This window comes from Nannospalax galili, unplaced genomic scaffold, assembly GCF_000622305.1.
Source record: "Nannospalax galili isolate Female #2095 unplaced genomic scaffold, S.galili_v1.0 scaffold406, whole genome shotgun sequence".
Lineage (NCBI taxonomy): Eukaryota > Metazoa > Chordata > Mammalia > Rodentia > Spalacidae > Nannospalax > Nannospalax galili.
Genome location: NW_008357033.1, coordinates 3,650,038 through 3,673,610, shown reverse-complemented (window position 1 = coordinate 3,673,610; position 23,573 = coordinate 3,650,038).

The following is a 23,573-nucleotide window of genomic DNA, read 5'->3' as shown; positions in this document are numbered from 1 at the left end:
CTGATGTTCTCCCCAAGCAGTTTCATTGTTTCAGGCCTTACATTTAAGTTTTTGAATATTTTTTGAATTTAGTGAGAGACAGGAGTTTAGTCTGTATAGATATTCAGTTCCCTCACCACCATCTGCCTAGACACTGTCCTTTTATCAGTGTGTGTTCTTGGCACCTTTGTTTAAAAATCTGTTGATGGGCCAGGCGTGGTGGCGTACACATTTAATCCCAGCACTCAGGAGGCAGAGGCTGGCAGATCTCTGTGAGTTCAAGGCCAGCCTGGTCTACATAGTGAGTTCCAGGCCCGCTGGGGCTACAGGGAGACCCTGTCTCAAAAAGACCAAAAAAAAAAAAAAAAAACTATTGACTATGTATGAATCTAATTCTAGGGCTTCTGTTCTATTCCACTTCTCTGGTTGTCTGCTTTATTTGAGTACCATGCTGCTTTGGTTACTATAGTTTTCTAGTATGTTTTGAATTCAGGTATTGTGATGTTTATAGTTTTGTTCTTTCTGTAGAGGTTTGACTGAACTTTGACCCTAGAAAATCTAAGATTTTTATATATATAAAATCTCTAAGTCTTATCTTTTAAAAAAATATTTTATTTTGTTGGGTGTGGTGGTGCATGCCTTTAATCCCAGCACTTGGGAGGCAGAGGCAGGAGGATCTCTGTGAGTTCAAGGCCAGCCTGGTCTACATAGTGAGAGTTTCAGGCCAACTGGGGCTACAAGGGGACCCTGTCTCAAAATATATATATTTATTTTAATTTTTTTTTACTTTATGTATATTAGTGTATTGCCTGCATATGTGTACCTGTGTCATGCAATGCCTATGGAGGCCAGAAGAGGGCATCGGATTCCCCTGATACTGAAGTTACAGATGGTTGTTAGCTGCCATGTGGGTCCTGGGAACTGAACCCAGGTCCTCTGCAAGAGCAAGTGCTCTTAACCATGGAACCATCTCTCCAGCCCCAAGTCTCATTTTTATATACCCTAAGAAACTTGCTCAGATCTTCAGAGCTTGCATAAGTTTTCTCATTTTCTTTTCCATTCTGAAAACATAGTCATCTTCACGTATAAATCCTTCTTTAGTAAAATAGTTCCATTTCCATATCCATCTAACGACTTTTATTTACTGGTTTTCTTTCTTAATACCATGAGGCATGGTAAGATTAACACATAAATTTGCCATCTGTTGGGAGAATTTTCTTTCTGAGACTACTAAGCAATGTTTCCTCCCTTCCTAAGATTCTAGTGACAAACTAATATTTGATTACACTAAAGTTCACCCTGGGGGAACCAATGAGTTTATTAAGCTTACTCACAGAACCTGGGTGAGGAGTTAATGATAAGTATGTGAGTGACCCAAAAGCAGTTGCACTGGAAAGTCTTTACCCAGCATGGATGATGACTTCCCCATGGCCTCATGGGTGTACTACCCTGTTTCTAGCCTCCCCCAGCCTGTATGCTTTAGTTCATCTCTGACCAGGAGGACACATGATTAGGGCATAATCACATATAACTGACTGGGAGGAATGGCTGGATACTCAGGTAAGGGTCCAATGACCCTATTTACCCCAGTTTTATAACAGGACATAGACAGTCAACAAGCCCAGTTGTGATGATCCTTTGTGAGTAGACACAGCTGAAGTAATGAAGGCTTGGAAGATAGTACTGTGCAGCATCATGTTATTAAAAGAAAGTTGAATCCAAATTACACACATAGGAAAATGCCATAAGTTAATATTACTTATGTACATATGGTTATATACACAATCAGACAGCTTGTATCTGTAAATGGAGGCAGACAACCTGAAAAGCTTAAAATACCCTCCCTTTTATAAAAAGATCCAGTTGTAAGACAGCATAATACTCTGATATTTCCTAGTACATGCCACTTTTTATTTTTCAATTTAACTTTAGGCCAGGATCGAGTGCAGAAAACCATAAGGCTTTTCTTTTTTTTGACCTGTTCTATAAAACCCATGTTATAAATTACCACATGGAATCTTGGATTAAGTATCCATAATCTAGAGAAAAAGGAACACAGAAAATATTAACACCTAAAAGAACTTAGGAAGAGATGTTAGAATGCTTGTTTTCTTTATCCTGTCTATAACACAGAAATAAAAGAAAACACAAACACCAGGGCACCTGAGGTGTAATGAAGCAGCAATACCTGGGGGCAGGGAAGGGCAGAAAAAGGAAGAAAGGACATTCTATCTTAACCAAAGAAAAACCAGGTCTATTAACACCAGGCAGAGGACAGAGATTAAGACTGTGCGGAACTAGCATCTCCAATCTCCTGCCATTATGGCCATCAAGACTCTGGCTGCTGCGGCTATTACCATCACAGAAGTGGCCCCAATGTCTTCAGTAGCATTAGTTTATCCTTTGGGGTCACAGACAGGATCTGCACTTTCTGCAAGTTTTGGCTCTGGGGTGCTACCATTCACAAGAGTTTCCCAGTCTACCTTTGGTAGCTATCTAGTGTTTGAGGCACATAGTTGAAAAAACTCTAAGTTCTCTTTAGAGACCAATAAATATATTATGTAAAACAATGTAAAACACCAAAATAATCATCCTTAGAGACCAGTAAATATATCACACTTAAAGGTCCCCTTTAGAAACAGGTAAATATGTCATGCAAAACAATGTCAAAACCCCAAATCCCATTATAGAGATCTGGTATTATTTCCTTAGTTTGACATAAAAATGCATTGGCCTTATCAAATAGCAATATAGTCTATGTTGAGTCTCTGGGTTTTCTATTTTTATGATCCAATTAAGACTCCAAGAAAGTGAAGAACAAAAAGGAAAAAAAAATTGCAAGAGACTGACATATGACTAAATGCCTGTGGTACAGAAAATTCCCAGGTATGATTCCTTTAGGGATTCATAGTACAGGCAAACTTCTGGGTGCTGCCATGTTGGTCTTTGCCATGTGGTTGCATTAACCAAGATGGTGGTAAGGTCACATGATTGTTGCCTTTTGATAGTCTGACTAACCAAGATGGTGTCCAAGTCATGGGGCTGTCTTCATACTGATGATGCCATCAGCCAAGATGGCTACCAGATCATGTGGTTGCTTGCATCTTGATGAGGTCACCAGCCAAGATAGTGGCAAAGCCACATGGTTACTTTTTGTCCATGGTGAGTTCAGCTCCATGATAAAATGAGCCCGTACCCCAATAGGGAATAAGCCTTGTGGGAGTCACATATCTCACATATTAAATGTGGAAAGCTACCCTCTTTTCTTAAAAAAAAACAAAAAACATTTAAATTAGACTGATAGCAGCAGAAATTACCCTCAGGTATGTAGACCCAAAATAGCAAAGCAAAGGAACAGTGGAAGGAATTCCACGGTCTCAAATCAAGGAAAGGGAGTCCATGTCTGACCACCCATGGTAAATGCCAAGCAGTGTTGTCTGGATCTCCTCTCCCCTCAGTCTGTGCCTATCTACAAGCTGTGTCTGGGAAAGGAGCCCATGAAGGAAAAAATGAGGAGGTGTGCTCAAATATGGTCTTGATGCCATTTTGTTTCATCCAAGCATGGCATAGATTGAAATCAGAGAAGATATGTGACCCTCCTTGTTGACTGGAAGTCAAGTCTCTTAGAAAACAACTTGTTAAAAATAGTTTAATCCTGATTCAAAATCTTAGCAAGCTTGTGTGGAGATTTTACTCAGTCAGAAAAGTAACTGCCTAGGGACCACTTGATTTAAGGTGGTATTGGACCTAACCATACCAAGCCACTCTGTTCCAATATTTTGTAACTTTATAAATATATAGGCAACTGTTGGTCACAAAATGTACTTTCCCATCTCAGAATCATTACAGATCTAGGGAGCATCAAATGTAGTTTAAGCATTCCCTGACAAAGGAAATCCTCCAGGTTTAATTCAGAATACTTTCTCATCTGGTCTATCTTAGTCTATCTAAAAAAATTTAGTTGAACATTCAACCTTTCCTAGTTAGATATTAAAAGACTTACTGACATTTTGAGATGAAGGAACCAATTCTTTTATATATATTTTTATTTTTATTTTTATTTTATGTGTATGAGTGTTATGCCTGCATGTAGGTGAGTGCACCTGTGTTGTGCAAAGCCCGCAGAGGACAGAAGAGGATGTTGGATCCTCTAGAACTGGAGTTACGGACAGTTGTTGGCCACCATGTGGGTGCTGGGATTTGAACCTGGGTCTTCTACAAGAACAGTCAGTGTTCTTAACCACTGAGCCATCTCTCCAGCCTGTTAAGTTCTCTTTTTAGATGTCTGACCTCAGTGCCACATAGTTGGACATGTACATATCTAATTCCTCCCCCTCCAAGGAGACATAAAAGTTAGAGCTCCTCCTGGGGAGTCAGAGAGAAACGGAGGTGTTATTGTACATTTCAGAGGGAAACAGAGGTGTCATTGTACATTAGAGGCTCAATTCCTGTTCCCTAAGGAGGGGATTTCTTGCATTTTTCAATTGTGCATCTCATTCACTCTCAAACAACCTCCAGAATGTCCTGACCATGAAGGCATACTTGTCATCCCCATGACTCTTTTTGCTTTGTTCTGTGCCTGGTCTCCCTGGTGCTTGCTTGGGTCCTTACCCTCCCTTCCCAGGATCATTACAGAGATAAGGAACATCAAATGCCCAAGCCTTGGGGCCACCACAGTGAGGCAGTGGGATGCATCTCCCCAAAGTTGAGGTTCTAAACTTGCTCCCAGATGAAATTAGAATCCTGAACTCAGCCCCCAAATTGTTTCTCTATTTTTATTTTTTTGGTCTTTTTTTTAACTTGTTTTTATTTTATGTGTATGAGTGTATTGTATGCATATATATAAGTGCACCCATGTTGTACAATGCCTTCAGGGTCAGAAGAGGACATTGGACTCCTCTGGAACTGGAGTTACAGACTGTTGTTAGCCACCACTGGGTGTTGGGACTCAAACTCAAGTCCTCTGGAGGAGCATCTAGTGCTCTTAACTGCTGGGCCATCTCTTTAGCCCCCTTTTGGGGTCTTTTAAGACAGAGCCTCCCTGTAGCTCTTCTGATCTGAAACTTGCTATGTAGACCAGGCTGGCCTTGATTTCACAGAGATCCACCTGCCTCTGCTGACTTAGTGCTGGGATTAATGCCACTATGCCCGGCCTGAGCCCCCAAATTTTTAAAAATAAAACCTGAGGTTCAAGGACCCCACCAATACTCCACAAAGAGCACATGAACAAAGCAAAAGTAACTTGGCAAGGCAGTTTTTACTTTTGCAAAAGGGTGTGTTGTGTATTCAGTCATATCCAGCAAGCACACTCAATCTGAAAGCTTGTTAGATTTTTATCTCTAATGCAAGAGTACTGTGTCTTTCCTCCATTGGCTGACATCTGACTTCACAGTCTTTCCTAGTTGGCTAGTCCAAAAGAACTGGCCAAAGGAAGGGGAAATGGGGTTGGCCAAAGAGGAGGAAGGCTCCACCTCCCAGCCATCAGGTTGTGGAAATGCATCAGGGCCTTTTTATAAACAAAAGTATGACAGGGTGTGTGTAGGGGATTAAAAAATTAGAATTCTTTGTTGTAAACCAAAAGTTTTACAGGGTTTGAAAGAAAAGACTGCTATTTGATGTTTCTTACTTGGGTGCTGGGATTACAGGTGTGTGCCACAATTGCCAGGGTCTCCCTGTGCTCCCAGCTGGCCTAGAACCTGCTATGTAGATCATTTGATCTCAGAGATCCTCCTGCCTTTGTCTCCCAAGTGCTGGGATTAAAGATGTTAAAGATGTGCACCTTCACATCCAGTTGTTACCTTTTTTTATTCTACTGGTTTTTACATGATTTTGTATATTGCAGTTTTAGTCAACTTAGTTCTAACAGATCTCTCTCTCTCTCTCTCTCTCTCTCTCTCTCTCTCTCTCTCTCTCTGCCCTCCCTTAGGTTTCCCTATGAGTTGAGTTGTTTGCAAAGCAGTGCAGTTTCACTCCCTCCTTTCCAATTTGAATGCCTGTTCTCTTTCCTAATTGCTCTGCCAAGGATTTCGAGGACAATGTTAACCAGGATCCTCAGAGAATATTTGCTTTTGGGGAGAAGGGCAGAGAAATCTTACTTCTGATCTTTTTCTCAAATGTAACAAGATTTGGGGTAGCATTTCTGAACCCCATCATTAGTCACTAAAGACTGCAGGTAGAATGACAGCCATCTCTTCCTGCGCAGCCTCTGGTTATGCTAGTGTCCACACTTCTGGACAGTGGGGAGACTTGTCTGCCTATGTGGGAGGGCTATTTCATCACTCATACTGTTGGAAATTGCCAGTGCATAACCCAGTGGAAGTGTACCATCTTTTGCCGATGTTTTAGTGTTATGTTTTAAGGACTTTCCTGACTCTTGCTGCTGTTCTGCAATTCTCCCTACTAACTCTTCTTTCTCCAAGCAGTAAGCCTTAGGAGACCTGATCAGTGAACTTAAAACCTCTGGCTTCTTTAGGTGATTTGCTTGATCAGTATGACTCATGGGTAATGATTGGAAAAGAATGGTCCATAGGCCCTTGGGTTTCCAAGAACCTGTCAGGAGGTTGTGCTTTTAAAACTTTTTTTTTTAACCCATAACCCATTTTTGCCTGAGAAATTTTCATGTGACCCTGGATATATAGGTTTACAAAGTGATACGGGATAGGAATCAAACATTTACTGATGAGAAATGATAGAAAAATTTATTTTAAAACAATTCTTTGGTATATATATATAATTTTATCATTTCTGAAAGATGAAAGCAAATTTGTGTACTAATGAGATGGATGTGATTGTTTATTGTTTCATAAAGAATGAAATCTTGGCTGGATATTTGGTACTGCAGGATGCAGAGCATCTTCAACATTTTTCCAGAGTTGATTGGCATTTCAATCTTATAGTCATCAATGCTGAGAACACTGTTTTGTAGAGAGATGTAGTACAAAATGGTGAAAGCATGTTTAAGGCCATTTCATAAATTGTTGGAAATTCTGTTCGGATCCCAAGCCAAAAATAACTAAACTGCTTTTTTACAAAACTCAAGCCAGAAATTTAAAAAGTAATTTAAAAGGATCAAGCATTCTAACAGTACAATGCAAAGATATAACAATTTAATACACACTGAGGAATAGCAGTAGGAAAATGTTGAAAGTCTTTGTTTTCTGTAATTAAACCATTAGGTTTCTATAAGAGCACCGTAGTTCCCAACATACAATAGTCTTGAATCTGAGCTGAGGTGTTTCAGTGTTCACTGCCGACACATGGTGCAAGGGCATGCACAGTGCAAAGTGCTCACGCTGGGCTCAGAACCAAGACCTCTGTGAAGCAGTACCTTGCAGCTTGATTGGGCATGAACTTCTAGAAACATCTTAGGTTCATTATGTGTTTGATTTAATTTTGTCTATTGTGTGTTCAGAAACCTTTTACTGTTGGTAAATTTTTCATGACCCCACATTCAGTTACATGGCCCTATAGGGTCATGATCCTTATTTTAAGAAGCTGTGCTCTAGGTAAAAAATATTTTTTAAAAGCAGGGCATGGTGGTGCATGCCTTTAATTCCAGTTTTTGGGAGGCAGAGGGAAAAATCTATTAGGAGTTCTGGTTAGCCAGGAATATATAATAATGAAATTGCTTCAAAAAAAATTAAAAGAATTTACACTAGTTATTCGGTTATATTCTCTCTCTCTCTCCATGCATGTGTGCTACAGAGGACAGCTTGTGGGAGTTGGTTCTCTTATTCTGTGCCATGTGGGCTCTGGGGAGTGAACAGGTCATCAGGCTTGGCAGGAAGCACCTTTACCTGATAAATCATTTCCCTGGTCTCTAAAATAGTTTTTAATTTTAATATATTTACTTTTTCTTATTTTATGTGTATGAGTGTATTGCCCGAATGTATGTGAGTGCACCTGTGTCATGCGATGCCGCAGAGGTCAGAAGAAGGCATCAGATTTCCCTGGAACTGGAGTCAAGGGCAGTTTGTAGCTGCTATGTGGGTGCTGGGACTTGAACCCGGGTCCTCTGCAAGAGCAGTCAGTGCTCTTAACCACTGAGCCATCTCTCTAGCCCTCTAAAATATATATATATATTTTTTTGCCTTTTTTGAGACAGGGTCTCCTTGTAGCTTCAGCTGTCCTGGAACTCACCATGTAGACCAGGCTGGCCTCGAACTCACAAAGATCCGCCTGCCTCTGCCTCCCAAGTGCTGGGATTAAAGGCGTGAGCCACCACGCCCGGCTCTAAAATATTTTTAAAAATATTTTTATTGTTTTTATTTTATGTGTATGAGTATATTGCCTACATTTATGTTAAGTGCACCCATGTTGTACAATGCCCACAGATGTCACAAGTGGGTGTTGGATCCTCTGGAACTGAATAGTTGTTACCTGCCGTGTGGGTGCTGGGGTTTGAACCTGGGTCCTCGGTAAGAGCAGCCAGTGTTCTTAAGTGCTGAGTCATCTCTCCAGCCCCTCCAAAATATTTTTATATTAGTACCAGTGGTGCAAAAACAATGACAGCTCAAGTTGCTGTCCCCTCAACAGAATAATCAGTGGCACTGACTGCAGCATAGTCAACCTCTTATTTATCCTAGGGGATTGATCCTAGTTACCCCACCCTCCAAATCCATGCATGCTCAAACCCCTTATACTGAATGGCACAGTATTTACAAATGACTCTTCCAGTATACTTTAAATCTAGAGTCTTTAGAAACCCTAACACAATGTGAATGTTATGGAAATAGTCCTTCTATTGTATTGTTTGGGGAACAGGGACAAGAGAAAAAGTCTGCATTTATTTAGTACAGATGTAAATTTTTTACCAAATATTTTCCATATTGAATCCATATTTTCCCGATTGAATCCTTGGATGTAGAACCCCTGAGATGAAGGCAGCAGTCAGTACATTCTTCTTTGCTAAACATGGTAAAATCAAACCAAGCTAGATAAAAACCCAACCTCACTTGAGTATCTTTGATCAAGCAGTACAAATGATTAATTCAATTAATGTCAACATTTATGTGTACATATTGTTTCAATATTTTGTGTAATTAAATGGAAAGTGCACATAATGAACCTGTGTAGCACACTGAAGTAGGATGGTGTGTGTGTGTGTGTGTGTGTGTGTGTGTGTATTGGTACACATATGTCATAGCATGTGTATGGAGGTCAAAGGACAACTTGTAGGAGTTGGTTTTCTTCTTCCATCGTGTGGGTCCTGGGGATAGAACTCAGGTCATCAGGCAGCAAGTGCCTTTATCCCCTGAGCCATCTCACTGGTCTAAGTTGTACTTTTTTAACTTTTCCTTTGAGCTGGCTAACATATGTACCTGGTTCCTGTAGTATGAATTAACAAATCTTTAATACGTGTTCATTTTATATAATATGAGAGTCAATGGTAAGTAATTTTTGAAAATAATCTTTTAGCCAGGCTTGGTGGTGCACACCTTTAATCCCAGCATTTGAGGGACAGAGGAAGGGATTTTGTATGAGTTCACTGCCATCCTGATCTACATAGTGAGCTCCAGGTCAGCTAGGGTTGCATAGTGAGACTGTCTCAAAAAATTATTTTTAACAAAGATTATAGCTTCTCTAGCTTTGGTATTTGAAATGGAATTCATTAGAAATAATTGAAATGAGTCAGTCAAGGTAAACATCTGACAGTATTTGTTACCAAAGATTCCATTACAGTTACCAAGTGAAAATTAGAATACCTGCCACTCATGAGCTAGACAGACAGCATCCCTATCTTATAAGACTGGTGGTTAGCTTAGTGGACATGATGTTGGACAATGACATGACAATGTTTGGATGATCTGTATAACTCATTGAACAAGTATTTCCCAAATGACCCATTTGTGCCGTTACAAGTGATGCATAAGTAAAAAAGAAATTCATTAGAAGTGTCTGCTATAGGCCAGTGGACCTTAATATATTAGAGTGCGAAAGTTCACTGAGGGCCTGGAGCCAATGAAAGGGTTCATACTTAATATGCACAAAGCATTAGTTCCACCCCCAGCACCAGAAAACCCATGGCATGCATGTGGAAGTTAGAGGACAACTTTTGGGGTTGGTTCTCTCTTTCCATTGTGGGTTCTAGGGATCAAACTCAGGCTGTCAGGCTTGCACAGCAAGTTCTCTTACCCACTGAGTCATCTTGCCAGCCACAGGCTGAGTTTTGATGTGACATCACATGCTATTTTATTCCACAGCCAGTGGCTTTAACCATAAGTCCATGCAATCAGCGCACTCTGAGTGAGCACAGCCCAAGTATCCTAATTTTCTTGGGTTTCAATTTCCTAATCCATCAAACACGTGAGGTTAGACAGCTTCTTTTCCAACCTTGGGCCAGGTCTCCAGCTCTCTGCAGAACCAGAAGCATTCCCTTACCCTTGGGTCTCCCAGATGTGTGATGGCCAAGATGCCCTGTTTCTGTGATTTTTCACAAGCCATATTTTTAGTGCTATCTCCATGAGTACTGGGGTTTGGATGGCTTTGTGGTTGGAGAGTGAAGACTTAAAAGGATGTGAGGTTGTGGAAGTGACTCATTCATTATTGTAGAGAGACAAGATAGAGATCCAGTAGTTAATTCATTTTGCCACTGAATTCTGGAGCCTGGAACTAGAGTCCTAAGCATGAAGCCTCCACTGCTGGTCGATTTTTTTTAACCTCAATTCAAGAATTGCTTTCAGTCAACATTACCTCTGCTTTCTGAGCACAAGCCAGGCTATTGTGCTGGAAATAATCCCTGTTCATCTTATTGGAGTGGCTTATGTTGCCATAGTTACTATTTGGGTTCTATGCACCTAAAATTTCAAGTATTTATCAGGCAAAAAGAATTTGCTTCTCTCTCTCTCTCTCTCTCTCTCTCTCTCTCTCTCTCTCTCCTCTCTGTGTGTGTATTTCTATCTTTGTCTCTGTTTCTGCCTTTGGGAAATCAGATTGGCGAGAACATAGACTTTTGAGTTCTATTCAATACCTGTTTTAAGTGGGGGACTGTCACATGAAGTCCTGCAGAGAAACAGTTAACTCTCCAGCAGTGAAAAACGGGCTTGGCCACGGCCTTGAAAAATGGAGTTATCAGCATCCCGCTGAGGCCCCACCATTGCTGCCGATGATGGATGGAAACACACGTTGTCACTGCCAGTTGTGCAGCTCAGGAAATTGCATGAGGCAGCTGGTTATTTATGACGGAGCAACACAAAGCTAGCTGGTCAGCAGGTTTCTCGGCTGCTACCACTCTGTGTCAGTGGAAACTTTCTCTACAGTGCTGAAGGCTGGAGCAGAAGTTGGTAAAGAGGTGGGAAGGAGAGGTGGCCCTGGGAGGGTGTGTATGGGCTAATAGCATGGTAGCTATAGTGTCTTTGTACAGTGTCTGTTTGCCAGGCTGCTTCACAGGTTCTGAGTTGACCCACAGTGGTGCCCAGAAATAGTCCCCTTTTCCTGGTCACCATGAGCTAGACTGGTTTTTATGTGACTGTCTCCTAGGAGCCTAAAGCTATGCCACATGGCTGGAAGCTGTGTTTACAAGCTTTTCATCTGTCTCCCTTAACTTGTGGTTGCTATGGTTTCCTTAGCCTGCTGGGCTTGGCCCTTGAAGAGGGACAAGCTGTCCACTCAACCAAAAGCCAGAGGCACTAGCTCCATCAGCATGGGCCTTTTGACTGTTCTTAATTGTATAACATGCCCTACCTATCCTGTGCCCCAGGCTTCTCTTGCCAAGAGGCTGACCTTGATCTTGACCCCAGGACATGTCCAGTGTGGGGTATACCACTTTGCTGCCTGTCCCGTACCCACTGTTGTTTACTCAGCCAGGGTGCTCATTTTGGCCCCTGCTGCACTGGCTTCTGAGGGGTTCAGATTTTGCTTTATGGAGTTCCATTCTCCTCTTTCATCAGCATCACAACCTCCTCATATCTAAGGCACATTTGCACCTGGGGTGGCTCTGGTGCCTGCCACTCTGGCATGGAAGCCTGTTGCTATGGGCCCAACATTCATTCCCTTTTCAGGTAACAGCCTTGTGTCTTCCTGATCCACTTCCTTCACCACATTCACAGTTATAGGTTTCTAGTGGGGTTTATCCCACCCCTCCTATTCCAGGGACCAGCCAGTTGGAATATTATGTTCCAGTTCCCATTATTGGTCTAAACATGGACACATGATCACAGATCACAAAGAATGAATTCTGGACCTTTCACTAGAAAGTCTTTTGCTCTGTGGTTCTTTAGGGGGTAGGACTGCTGTTTAAAGAGAATGAAACAACACAGGGAAGAAAGCTAAGAGATCAGGAGCAAACCTGGAACTTCACATTGTGCGGTTTCACTATAGTCCAGATTCCAGGCCAGAAGAAACCCCCTTTTTAATGCAAATGACCATTTGAATTAGCTTCTGAGACTTGTCCTGAAAGTCTGAACCATCTCCATTATAAGGACACCAGGCTCCCAGAACTGAAATCACCTACCCAAGATGCGCAGGCTCTCCGATTTGACCCTGTTTCCCATGGCTGCAGTAAATGCTCTTCTATGCAGACTTTAAATAGCACTCCAATTCGTTGATAACTCTCAGGATACACAAGCGTTTTCCCATGACTTTCCTGCCCTGCCAACTCTGTTCTCTCACCATATGCTCACAGTACAGAGGTATACAGTATTAGCTTCCTCTTTCCATGTGAAGTCATTGGAGATTGGCTGTGTTTGCACTTAGCTTACAAGTGGCAAAGCAGGACTGTGTACTTCAAGTCTGGTTTAATATTCACTTTATTTCCCTACATGACTTCCTGAGTATGCCATGAAGAATTAGTAATTGCCCCAGCTGGAGGCCTCTTTTGCTGTTTTTCCCCAAGGGAGCCTTGTCCACTGCATACCTTGGAGGTAATTGACCTGGGCAGAGACTTGACAGGATAGAAAAGGCTTAGGCCTGAGGGACAGACACTGACTTAGATCTTGCTTTTACCACGTATTGCTTTTGTAATGGTCTCAGTCCATTTAAGGCTGCTGAATACCATGAGTACCAATGTGATGCCACGAGTAGTTTATCAACAGCAGGAAGTTATTTCTCACTGTTCTAAAAGCCAGAAGTCTGAGACTAAGCTACCAGCAGATTGTATCTGGCAAAAGCAAGCTTCCTGGTCTATAGAATGGGATATTTTTCAGTGTCCTCACATGGTGGAAGGGACAAGGCAGCTCTTTGTGGTCTCTTTCTCTCTAGAATATTCTTTATTTATTCTTTGATAATTTCATGCATATATACAATATCTTGATCCTAGCCAACAAATCCCCTCCCAGTCACTTTTGCACCCCCCCATTTCCCTCTTTCACCTTCATACTCTTTTTTTTTTTTTTGGTTGCCCACTGAGTCTAATTAGTGTAGCCTGCATGTGTATGGGTGTAGGATCATCCGCTGTTGCTTGGGCAACCTACCAGTGGTCACACCCTTGAAGAAAAAATCACTTCCTCTCCAGCAGCCATCAGTTGCCAATAGCTCCTCAGCTGGGGGTGGAGCCTTTTGAGCCCTTCCTCTATCCATGATGGGATTTTTTGGCTGTCTTGATCTTGTGTAGGTCTTATGCAGGGAACCTTAGCTGCAGTGAGTTCCTGAGGGCAATGGCCATGTCAGGTTCAGAGAATAATGTTCCACAGCACTCCTCCCCGTCTTCCAGCTCTGAAATGCTTTCCACCTCCTCTTCCTTGAGGTTCCCTGAGTCTTGGGGATAAGGGATGGTATAGATGTCCCATTTAGGGTTGAATACTCAATAGTCATTTATTTTTGACACTTTACTATTTATGAGTCTCTGCATTGACTGTAACCCTCTGCAGAAAGAAGCTTCCCTGGCCAAGGTTGAGACCAGCACTGATCTATGGATATAAATGTAATTTCCCCCCCTTTTTTGAGACAGTCTCCCTGCAGCTCCAGCTGGCCTGGAACTTGCTATGTAGACTAGATGGGTCTTGATCTCTCGGAAATCCACCTGCCTCTGCCTCCCCAGTGTTGGGATTAAAGGTATGTGACACTATGACTGGCAAATGTAAATATTTAGAAGGCAGTTTGATTACATGTCCATTGTGTACATGTAATGTACATTTAATGTGTACACTAGTACACATTAAATAAATTTAAAAAAATCTTAAGAGGTTTTTAATCACATCATTGTGAAAACAGCCATGGCTTAGGCAAGTCATGAGACTTGTTCTCTGTCCCTCCCATTTTTCTGGAAGTTTTGACCACTGACCCAGTGGTTAGGATAGACTCAAAAGAGTGGATCTAAGGTGGAAAAGCCACATTCCAGTAGGGCCACATCTGAGCACAGATCTCTGGGAATGGAGGCCATGCCAGTGAGGGTCAGGAACTCTTGTGGACCAGAGACCAGCAGACTGATAGTGCCTGGATGTGAGCAGAGAGATGGGTGGTCTCAGGAATTAGACCCACAGGAATGGGGAAACAAACTAGGAAATGCCTCAGTGATGCTGAAGGTGTTTATATCAGACTCATAGCTTTGCTGTGGCTTCTGCTGAGCCAGGAATCCATTAAAGAGCAGCTGACTTGGCAGGAGAGGGGGTTAGGATTAGGGGGAAGTTATACCTTCTGGCAGGTATAGCATTGTGACACTAAGGTTTGATGGTGATACTCTTGATTGATTCATTCAACATATCTTTACAACGAACTGGAGAAAAAGCTTATTTTCATAGCCACAGTTTCTTCCCTCCCTTAACCCCTCACCTTCCAGGAAACCCAGGGAGGTGTAAACACTTGGATTGACTGCTTGAGGTTGGGGAAGATGGAATCCTAAACATTCAAGTCTGAAGGATTTTAGACAGTTCTGCTCATTTAACCAGCTATCAGGCTCTTATCTGAAGGAGTGGGTTGGCACTCTGAGGACAACTACTGAATAGTGGGGATCAACAGAACATATGTTTTAGAGGTTGAGATAGAAGGAAGGGAAGAGAAGGAGGTAAAAGGAAGTAACTGACAGGGTAGAGCAGAGGTCTTGGGGAAAAAGAAGAGACATATATAAAGAAAATTTTATGGAAGTCTTGCCATCTGATGCAGAGTATAAACCTTCTTTCCTGCCACTCCAAGAACACTTCAGTAAAGCAGATGCTCCTGGTAACTGTGTGCAGTTTGACCTCTTTTGACGACAAGCAGAAACACAGAGTCCAATTTCAGGCTGGACAAGGGACAAGCACAAACTTGCCTACCAGGATTTTGCCATGTGTGGGTCACATGTTTTTGGAGCTCCTCGGGCACTGAGGCTGCAAAGATTATGAGATATTTTGTTTGTTGTGTTATTTGTTTTTTTGGTATAACAGGTACAGAAACAGATTAGAGTAAAAAACATATGTTCTTGGAGACTGAACAGAACATTTTTTCTTCTCCTCCTCTTCTTCCTTTTCATCTTTTCCTTCTCTTTCTGAAAGGGTTTCATGTAGCCCAGGCTGGCCTCAAACTTGCTATGTAGCTGAAGATGACCTTGAACTTCTTATTTATCTCTCTCTCTCTCTCTCTCTCTCTCTCTCTCTCTCTCTCTCTCTCTGTGTGTGTGCACATGCCATGGCACACATTTGGAGGTCAGGGGACAACTTTTGAAAATTAATTCTCTCTTTTCACCATAGGTTCTGGTGATCAAACTCAGGTTTCCAGGATTGAGTACCAAGCGTTCTTACCTGCTGCGTCATCTCATTTGCTTGAAGGTGAAATTCTGATCCTCCTACTTCCTTCTTCCGAGCGCTGGGATTACAGGTGTGTACTCATTACACACATGCACATGCACGTACACATATAAATTTAAAAAGCAGTCACTTTGGCTGAGAATATAGCTCAGTGATAGAATATTTTCTTAGCATGCTCTAGGCCCTGGGTTTGTTCCCCAGCATCTGCAAAAAAAAAAAAAAAAAAAAAAAAAAAAAGTGATCACTTATTAAAAGTCACTCATCCCACCAAAATAGAAATTGTGAGCTGCTGTCTCATGTGGGTTCTGGGAGAGCAGCAAGTACTCTTAACTACTGAGCATCTCTCCAGTAGTTTTTATATGGGATGGGCTCAGGGGGCTCAAACTCAGTTCTTCATGCTTGTATAGCAGCCACTTTACTGACTTACTTAGCTCCCCAGCCATGTTTAAACATTTTATTTTAGATTAGCATACACTGTAATAGGTTTCATTGTGGCACCTTTATCCACTCAGTTTTCGTTCATTCCCCTCTCTCACTCTCACTGCCCTCCCCCATGCCTCCTGCTTACCCCTGGCTTGTTCCCTTCTTCTCCTCAGACAGTCCCTATCATCCACTTTTTAAAAAAATCCCATATATTCCATTGCCTCATTATTCCATTACACCCCAAGATCTCTTCCTATCCCTTTCCTGACCCCCTTTCTAGTTTCATGATCTATAAACACAGTCATATATATATAAACACATGCACATATATAAACACATGCACATATCTCATATGAGAGAAAATGTATTTTTCTTTCTGAGTCTGTTTTTTACTGAACATAATGATTTACAGATTGTGTCCATTTTTCTGCAAATGTCATGATTTCATTTTTCTTTACAACTACATAGAATTCCATTATGTATGTACCTCATTTTCTTTATCCATTCACCTGCTGATGGATATCTAGTCTGGTCCTACTTCCTGGTTATTGTAACTAGTACAGAAGTAAACATAGATGTGAAAACTGTGTGTTGACTTAGAGCCCTTTGCATATATACCCATAAATGGTATAGCTGAGTCATATGGTAGTTCTATTTTTAGTTTTTTGAGGAACTTCTATACTATTTTCCGTAGTGACTGCCCAAGTTCATATTCCCACCAACAGTGAATAAGGCTTCCTTTCTCATACATCTTTACCAGCATTTGATGTCATTTATCTTGTTTTGTTTTGAAGTCACATCTCCCTGTAGCCCCATCTGGCCTAGAACTTACTAGGTAGACCAGGCTGACCTTTATCTCATAGATATGCACCTGCCTCTTCCTCCCAAGTACTGGGATTAAAAATGTGTGTTACCACACTTGGCAACTCATCTGTATTTTTGATGATATCCATTTTGACTAGGGTGAGATGGAATCTCAAACAGCTTTAATTTGCATTTCCTTGATGGCTAAGGATGTTGAACACTTTTGAAAGTGTTTATTGGTCTTTCTACTTTGCATTTCCTTGATGGCTAAGGACGTTGAACACTTTTGAAAGTGTTTATTGGTCTTTCTATTTCTTTTGAAAACTATTCAGTTCATTATTTTTATTTTATTTTTACATTTAATATGTGCGTGCGTGTGTGTGTGGGCATCCGTGTATGTACATGCATGCTTCTGTGCATGTGACCACAAACATATGGAGATCAGAGGACAACTTGCCATGGTTCCCTCCTTCCCCCATGTAGGTCCCAAGGATTAAACTCAGGTTATTAGGCTTGTCGGCAAGTGCTTTTGCCCATTGTATTAGTTACTTTCCTGTTGCTGTGATTAAACACCATGACTATGGCAACTTATAGAAGGAGTTTATTTGGCTTACAGTTCCAGAAGGAGAGATCTTAATGGCAGAGGAGGCATTGTGGCAGGAGGTGGCCAGAGTAGGACCCGAGAGCTCACATTGTCAAGCAGGCACAGAGTGAAACTGGAAATCTGGCAAGGTTTAAGAACTTTCAAAGCCCTCCCCCAAGTGATATGCTTCCTCCAGCATGGCCACACCTCCTGCCACCATGCCTCCCCTGCCATTATGGACTCTTATCCTCTGAAATTGTAAGCCAAATAAACTCTTCCTCTATATGTGGCCTTGGTCATGGTGTTTTATCACAGCAACAGGAAAGTAACTAATACGTTGAGCCATCTTAACAACCCTAGTCCATTTATTGATTAGATGATAGAGTTTTTGGTGTTTAATTTTTGAGTTTAAAAATATATTCTAGCTGGGCATGGTGGCACACATCTTTAATTTCAGCACTTGGGAGGCAGAGGCAGGAGGATCTGTGTGTGATCGAGGCCAGCCTGGTCTATGTAATGTGCTTTGGGCCAGCTGGGGCTACAGGGTCTCTCTCTCTCTCTCTCTCTGTCTCTCTCTCTCTCTCTCTCTCCATATATATCATATATATATTCTAGTTTGTTTCTCCATTGCAGTGACAAAATACACTGACCAATACCAACTTGGGGAAGAAAGAGGATATTTGACTTACATTTCCCAGGGGTCACAGTTCATCAGGAATCCCAAGGTAGGAACTTAGGGCAGGAATGTGGAGGCAGGAGCTGGAGCACAGGCCATGGAGGAACGCTGCTTATTGGCTTGCTCCCCTGGTCCCTGCTCCACCTGCTTTCTTATACAACACAGGTCCACCTGCCCAGGAGTGGTACTACCCACAGTGAGCTGGGCCCTCCCACATCACTCAATAATCAAGAAGATGCCCCTCAGACATGGCCACAGATCAGTCCAATGGAGGCAGTTCACCAATTGACAGTCCCTCTACCCAGGTGTTTCAAGTTGACACTAAAGCTATCTGGCACTGCATGTGTGTGTGTGTATATATATTCACTCTAGATATTGATGTCCTACTTGTGCAGTTGGGAAAGATTTTCTCCCATCCTGTAGCTGTCTCTCCATTCTGGTAATTATTATTATGCCTTCTACTATCTGTGCTTTTTCTCCTTTGTTGTCATGGTTTTGCTTCAGGGTTCTTTTGCCTTGTTAGCAAGACCAGTGATGGAACAGAAATTCAGCCCTAAGAAATGGCAACTCACTTTAAATAGGGATATCAATAATCCCACACTGGATTTCCTGAAGAACAATCTCCATATTAGAGATTCATGTGCAGGGTCACTCGGCTGCTCTCAGCAAGGGCACCTGTGAGGGCCCGAGTGCGGCTGACTGCCAGGCCCGCAGGAAGTTCTGACATGGGGACGATCCTTCTGACATGGGGAAGGTTTGGAGCCTTCTGTCTGGCAGCCATTTGATAAAAACTGCTCAGAGAGGATCTATCCCTTATGGTAGGATATCTCTCCTGGGTTCAGGACCATGCTTGCGTTGAGGTGACCTGTAGCTGGGTACTCTCAACAGCCAACACTTGGGACATTTGGAAAAGTGAGGACTTTAGTCCAAAACCATAGGCAACAAAAGAAAAAGCAAAGGATGCCCTGCAGAGGATTCTGGGTGGGACAGCCCTCTCATATTCCCTCTGCTGATCCTTTGCTTTTGTCCTTAGTTATTATTGACATAAGAAGTAAGGCATTTCCTGGAAGGGTAGCACAGAGCACCAGCAGCATTGACAAAAAGGAGTTGAATTTTTGAAAAATCACCTGCTCAAACAATACCATAGCAGCAAAAATAGAAATAAAATTTTATTAAAATTCCAAACTCTGGGGCTGGAGAGATGGGTCAGTGGTTAGGAACACTGGTTGTTCTTGCAGAAGAGCCAGGTTCAAATCCCAGCACCCACATGGCCGCCAACAACTGTCCATAATTCCAGTCCCAGGGGATCTGAGAACCTCTTCTGACCTCCGCAGGCATTGCACGACATGGGTGCACTTACTTACATGCAGGCAATACATGCATACACATAAAATAAAAATAATAAATAAAATTTTTAAAAAATTTAAAAAATAAAATTCCAACCTTTCTGCTTTCATTGTTTCCAATTACTGTGCTGTTTTCTGGTCAGTACTTTTATGTATCTATAGATGTATGGGTATATAATATCTGTATTGTGTCTATATGACACTTTTTTGCTGATTTCAGTGGCTTTTAAAAGTTATTTAGGGGCTGGAGAGATGGCTTAGCGGTTAAGAGCACTGACTGCTCTTGCAGAGGACTCGGGTTTGATTCCCAGCACCCAAATGGTGGCTATGAACCATCCTTACTTCAGTTCCAGGGAATCTGAAGCCCTCTTCTGACCTCCGCCGCATTGCCTGCGTGTGTGTGAGTTCACTCGTGTCGTGCAGTGCCCTCAGAGGTCAGAAAAGGGAGTTGGAACCCTTGGAACTGGAGTTACAGATGGTTGCTAGCTGTAATGTGGATGCTGGGAAACAAACCCGGGTCCTCTGCAAGAGCAGCCAGTGCTCTTAACCACTGAGCCATCCCTCTGGCCCTCAGTGGCTTTTTTAAATGAGTTAAATTTCATATAGCAAAATGTACAAACCTTAACTATGCAATTTTATTAGTTTTGATGGATGTGTACACCCGAAGAACTACCACCCCATGCAAGTAAACATTTCTCTTACTTAGTTTCCTATTATTCTTTCTGGTAGAACTTCCCACCTCCTTAGGCAGCCATATTTGATTTTGATCACTATGGATTAGTTTTGTCTGAATTTTAACTTCACATGCAAGAGGACTGAGTTTTGATACACTCATATTAAGGATTGACTTTTATTTCTGTACTGCTACTCATGTACTTTTTAATTAATTATAAAACATCTCTACTTTATATCAACATTATATAACAGTAATATTATGCAATATTAAAAACCATCACCCTTTGACCCACTTTCTGTAAGTAAACACTGAATGTTGTGTTTTCTTTTTTTGTGTGTATATGTGAGCAGACTTTAGTATGTGTGTGTCTGGGCGTACATGTGCCCCAGCATGCATGTGGAGGTCAAAGGACAACTTTAGGAATCAGTCCTGGCCTTCCACCTTGTTTGAGACAGTCTCTTTTGTTGTTCACTGGTGCATGTTCCAGGGTAGCTGCCCACAAACCTCCAGGAACTCTGCTGTCCTTGCCTCCCACCTTCGCCATAGGAGAACTGGAATACAGATATGCACTACTGCACTTGGCTTTATGTGGACTCTAGGGATTTGATCTCAGGTTCTCATGCTTGCATGACAGGGTTTAACCCACTGAACCATCTTTCCAACCCTCTTGGTATATTTTCTTGGTATATTTCCTAAGTTTGGTCTCTAGACTAGGAACCTCAGCAAGACCTAGATATATAAAATTTCTAGTTCTCTCCAGATCTCTTGAACAGGAACTCAGGGGATGGGATTCAGAAATAGTTTAAGAAGCCTTCCAGGTGTTTCTGATACATCAATATTTGAGAACGGTTTCTTTCCTTCTGGTTTCTTGTTATAAGGGCATCCCATCAAGAGACCCCAATCCTGATGACCTCATCTACCCGAATTGCCTCTCAAAGGCTTTGTCTCCAAATAACATCATATTGAAGATAATCACATATGGATTTGGTTTTGGGGGACATAAGTCAGGTCATGGCCAATCTGTTTCTAAGCTGACATCTTGGCTTTTGATAGGATACAGCTTCTTGCAGGTTGTTAAATGAAGGACTCACTCTTTTGCTGCGGGAACTCAGATCACGTCGCTGGTAATTCTCACAGCTGCACTATGCAAAATTAGTCACACTTATTGCTGGCACCATCTCATAAGATTTCACGCAGCCTCTTGGGATAGGCCCATGACTTTACTTTTTATCCCTGAGAACTAGACCTCTTCAAGCACCCATTGCCTGTAGCATGACCCAAGATCTCTGGGAAGTACAACTTGAACTGCTTTTATGCAGTTGGCCTCAGTTTGTCCCACATCTTAAACCATTGTTTCTGATCTCTGTGGGATTCTCTGTATTGGATAATACCTCAAAGCATCTGTGTCTACTCTTTTCCCATATTGTGTCTACTCTTTTCCCATGTAGTCCTGAGAACAGTTTAACAAGGTACTATCTAGAAGCCTTGGGAGCTATATCCTTCTCAGTCCTCATTTGGTACTTTTTTGACAGGATGGGGGAATGTAACTTGGGTTTAGCACTTTGGGATAATATAGATGGCCTAATCCTCATTGAGTAGAAATAAAAATGGAGTGTCCGTTCTGAATTATTTTTCTGCTTAAACAGAACCCAAGGGAGACCCTAACTTAAAAAAAGTTTTATGGAGCCTGATGCTGATTTCAATTCCTAAAACAGAAATGGGTCAAAATAACACTTTAATTGAGTTCAACCTCTTGACCTGACACTGACTTGTTCTCTAACATTATACAAAGGAGGAGGAAGAAGAGGAGGAGGAGGAAGAATAGACAAATAGAGTGATTCATATAGATTAATATTCATATAGACTGAGCCCTTTCCACATTCCACAAAGTCCAGATAACTGTATAGGAAACAGCTGTAGTATTTACCAGGGTCTGGTAAGGCCTCATTACCACCCTACCTCCTCACAGGGGGTGTGGGGCTCCAAATGGAGTGCAGTGGAGGGAGTAATTGATTCTGCTGCCCTGGCACCTGGTGTTTCTGCCAAATAGCTAAGATCAGCACAGCAAACAAACTCCACGGGCTGGTTGAGGGGGACCTCAGGGTCTCTAGTGACAGTGGAGAACAGAACCAAATGGAAATAAGAAGAGATTTTGTTTGCTCATATTCATGCATTATGGAAATGTTTATCAAGCACCTGCTATGTGTCAGGCACTGTTGCAGGGGAGGCAAATGTCGGGAGCTGGAGAAACAACATTCATTACCAAAAAATATAATATGGCTCTACAAACAGTTGACTTAAGCAGGACATTCTGCCTGCACTAGTAACCTTGAGAAAGAATTTATGGCAAGGTTATCTTTCTCTTCCCCTTGCAAACAGTTCTCGGAAAGATAAGTCATGCAGTAATCTCTTGGAACACCTGGTGGTCAGTCACGTTGCTGAATTGCTCAGTCCCCCCCCTGCCATACCCATAAGAATGCTGTAACCTTTGACCAACTTCTTCAACCCCTTCTAAATACAAACTGTATATAAGGAAAGCTTGCAATACAATAAAGCGACCCTTGACAAGTGGACTTGCTTGGGCTCCGTCTCCTCTTTCTCGCCCGTTTTTCCTTTCAGGGAGTGGTCCCCCTCGAGCTTTACCTGTACAGGGTCCCCGCAGGTGGGGGCAACGATCTCATTTCAAAGTTTAAGTTTCCAACCTGGATCTCATTCATTTGTTGCTCTGACACCTTGAATGTCTGGTAGACATCAAATATCTAGGATGGAAAGTTTGGTTTTTGCTCCCCAAACAGATGGTTTCTATTGTCCTGCCCACTTCATTAAATGTACGTTTTATTCTCAGGATCAAATACTGGGGTCATCCTTGACTTTTTCCCTTCTTTCACATCTAATCCATGAATAATCTGTAAAAACAAACTGCTATCATCCTATTTTGGAGCACTTTAGTCTCTTATTTCAAGAATCGCAATGCCTCCAAAGTGGTCTTCCTCTTTCTAACTGGCCCATCTATGATCTATTATCCATCCTACAGTAAGACTTCTCTTTACCCCAAATTCTCTAGTGGTGTCCCTCACTCAAACAGATTCATAGTCCTCAACACAACATAAAAGTCAAATAGGTCTTGCTCCCTTGCTACCTCTGGTCTCTTGCTATTCTTTGAAAATGCCAAGCATGTTTCAACAGTATGACTTCCCCATCTACTGTTCTCTCTGTCTGGACTATTCTTCCCCCATATACATCAATGGCTCAGACATTCAATTCTTTTACTTTACTGCTGACAAATCTTCTTATCAGAAAGCTCTTTCTTGACTGCTCCACGTAAAACAGCAATATAGAACTATCACTTCCTAGCCCTATCAGCTCAGTCTTCTTCTCTGCACTCATCACTCGCTACCTGGTATACAGCAGTTCACCCCGGTTTTCAGGG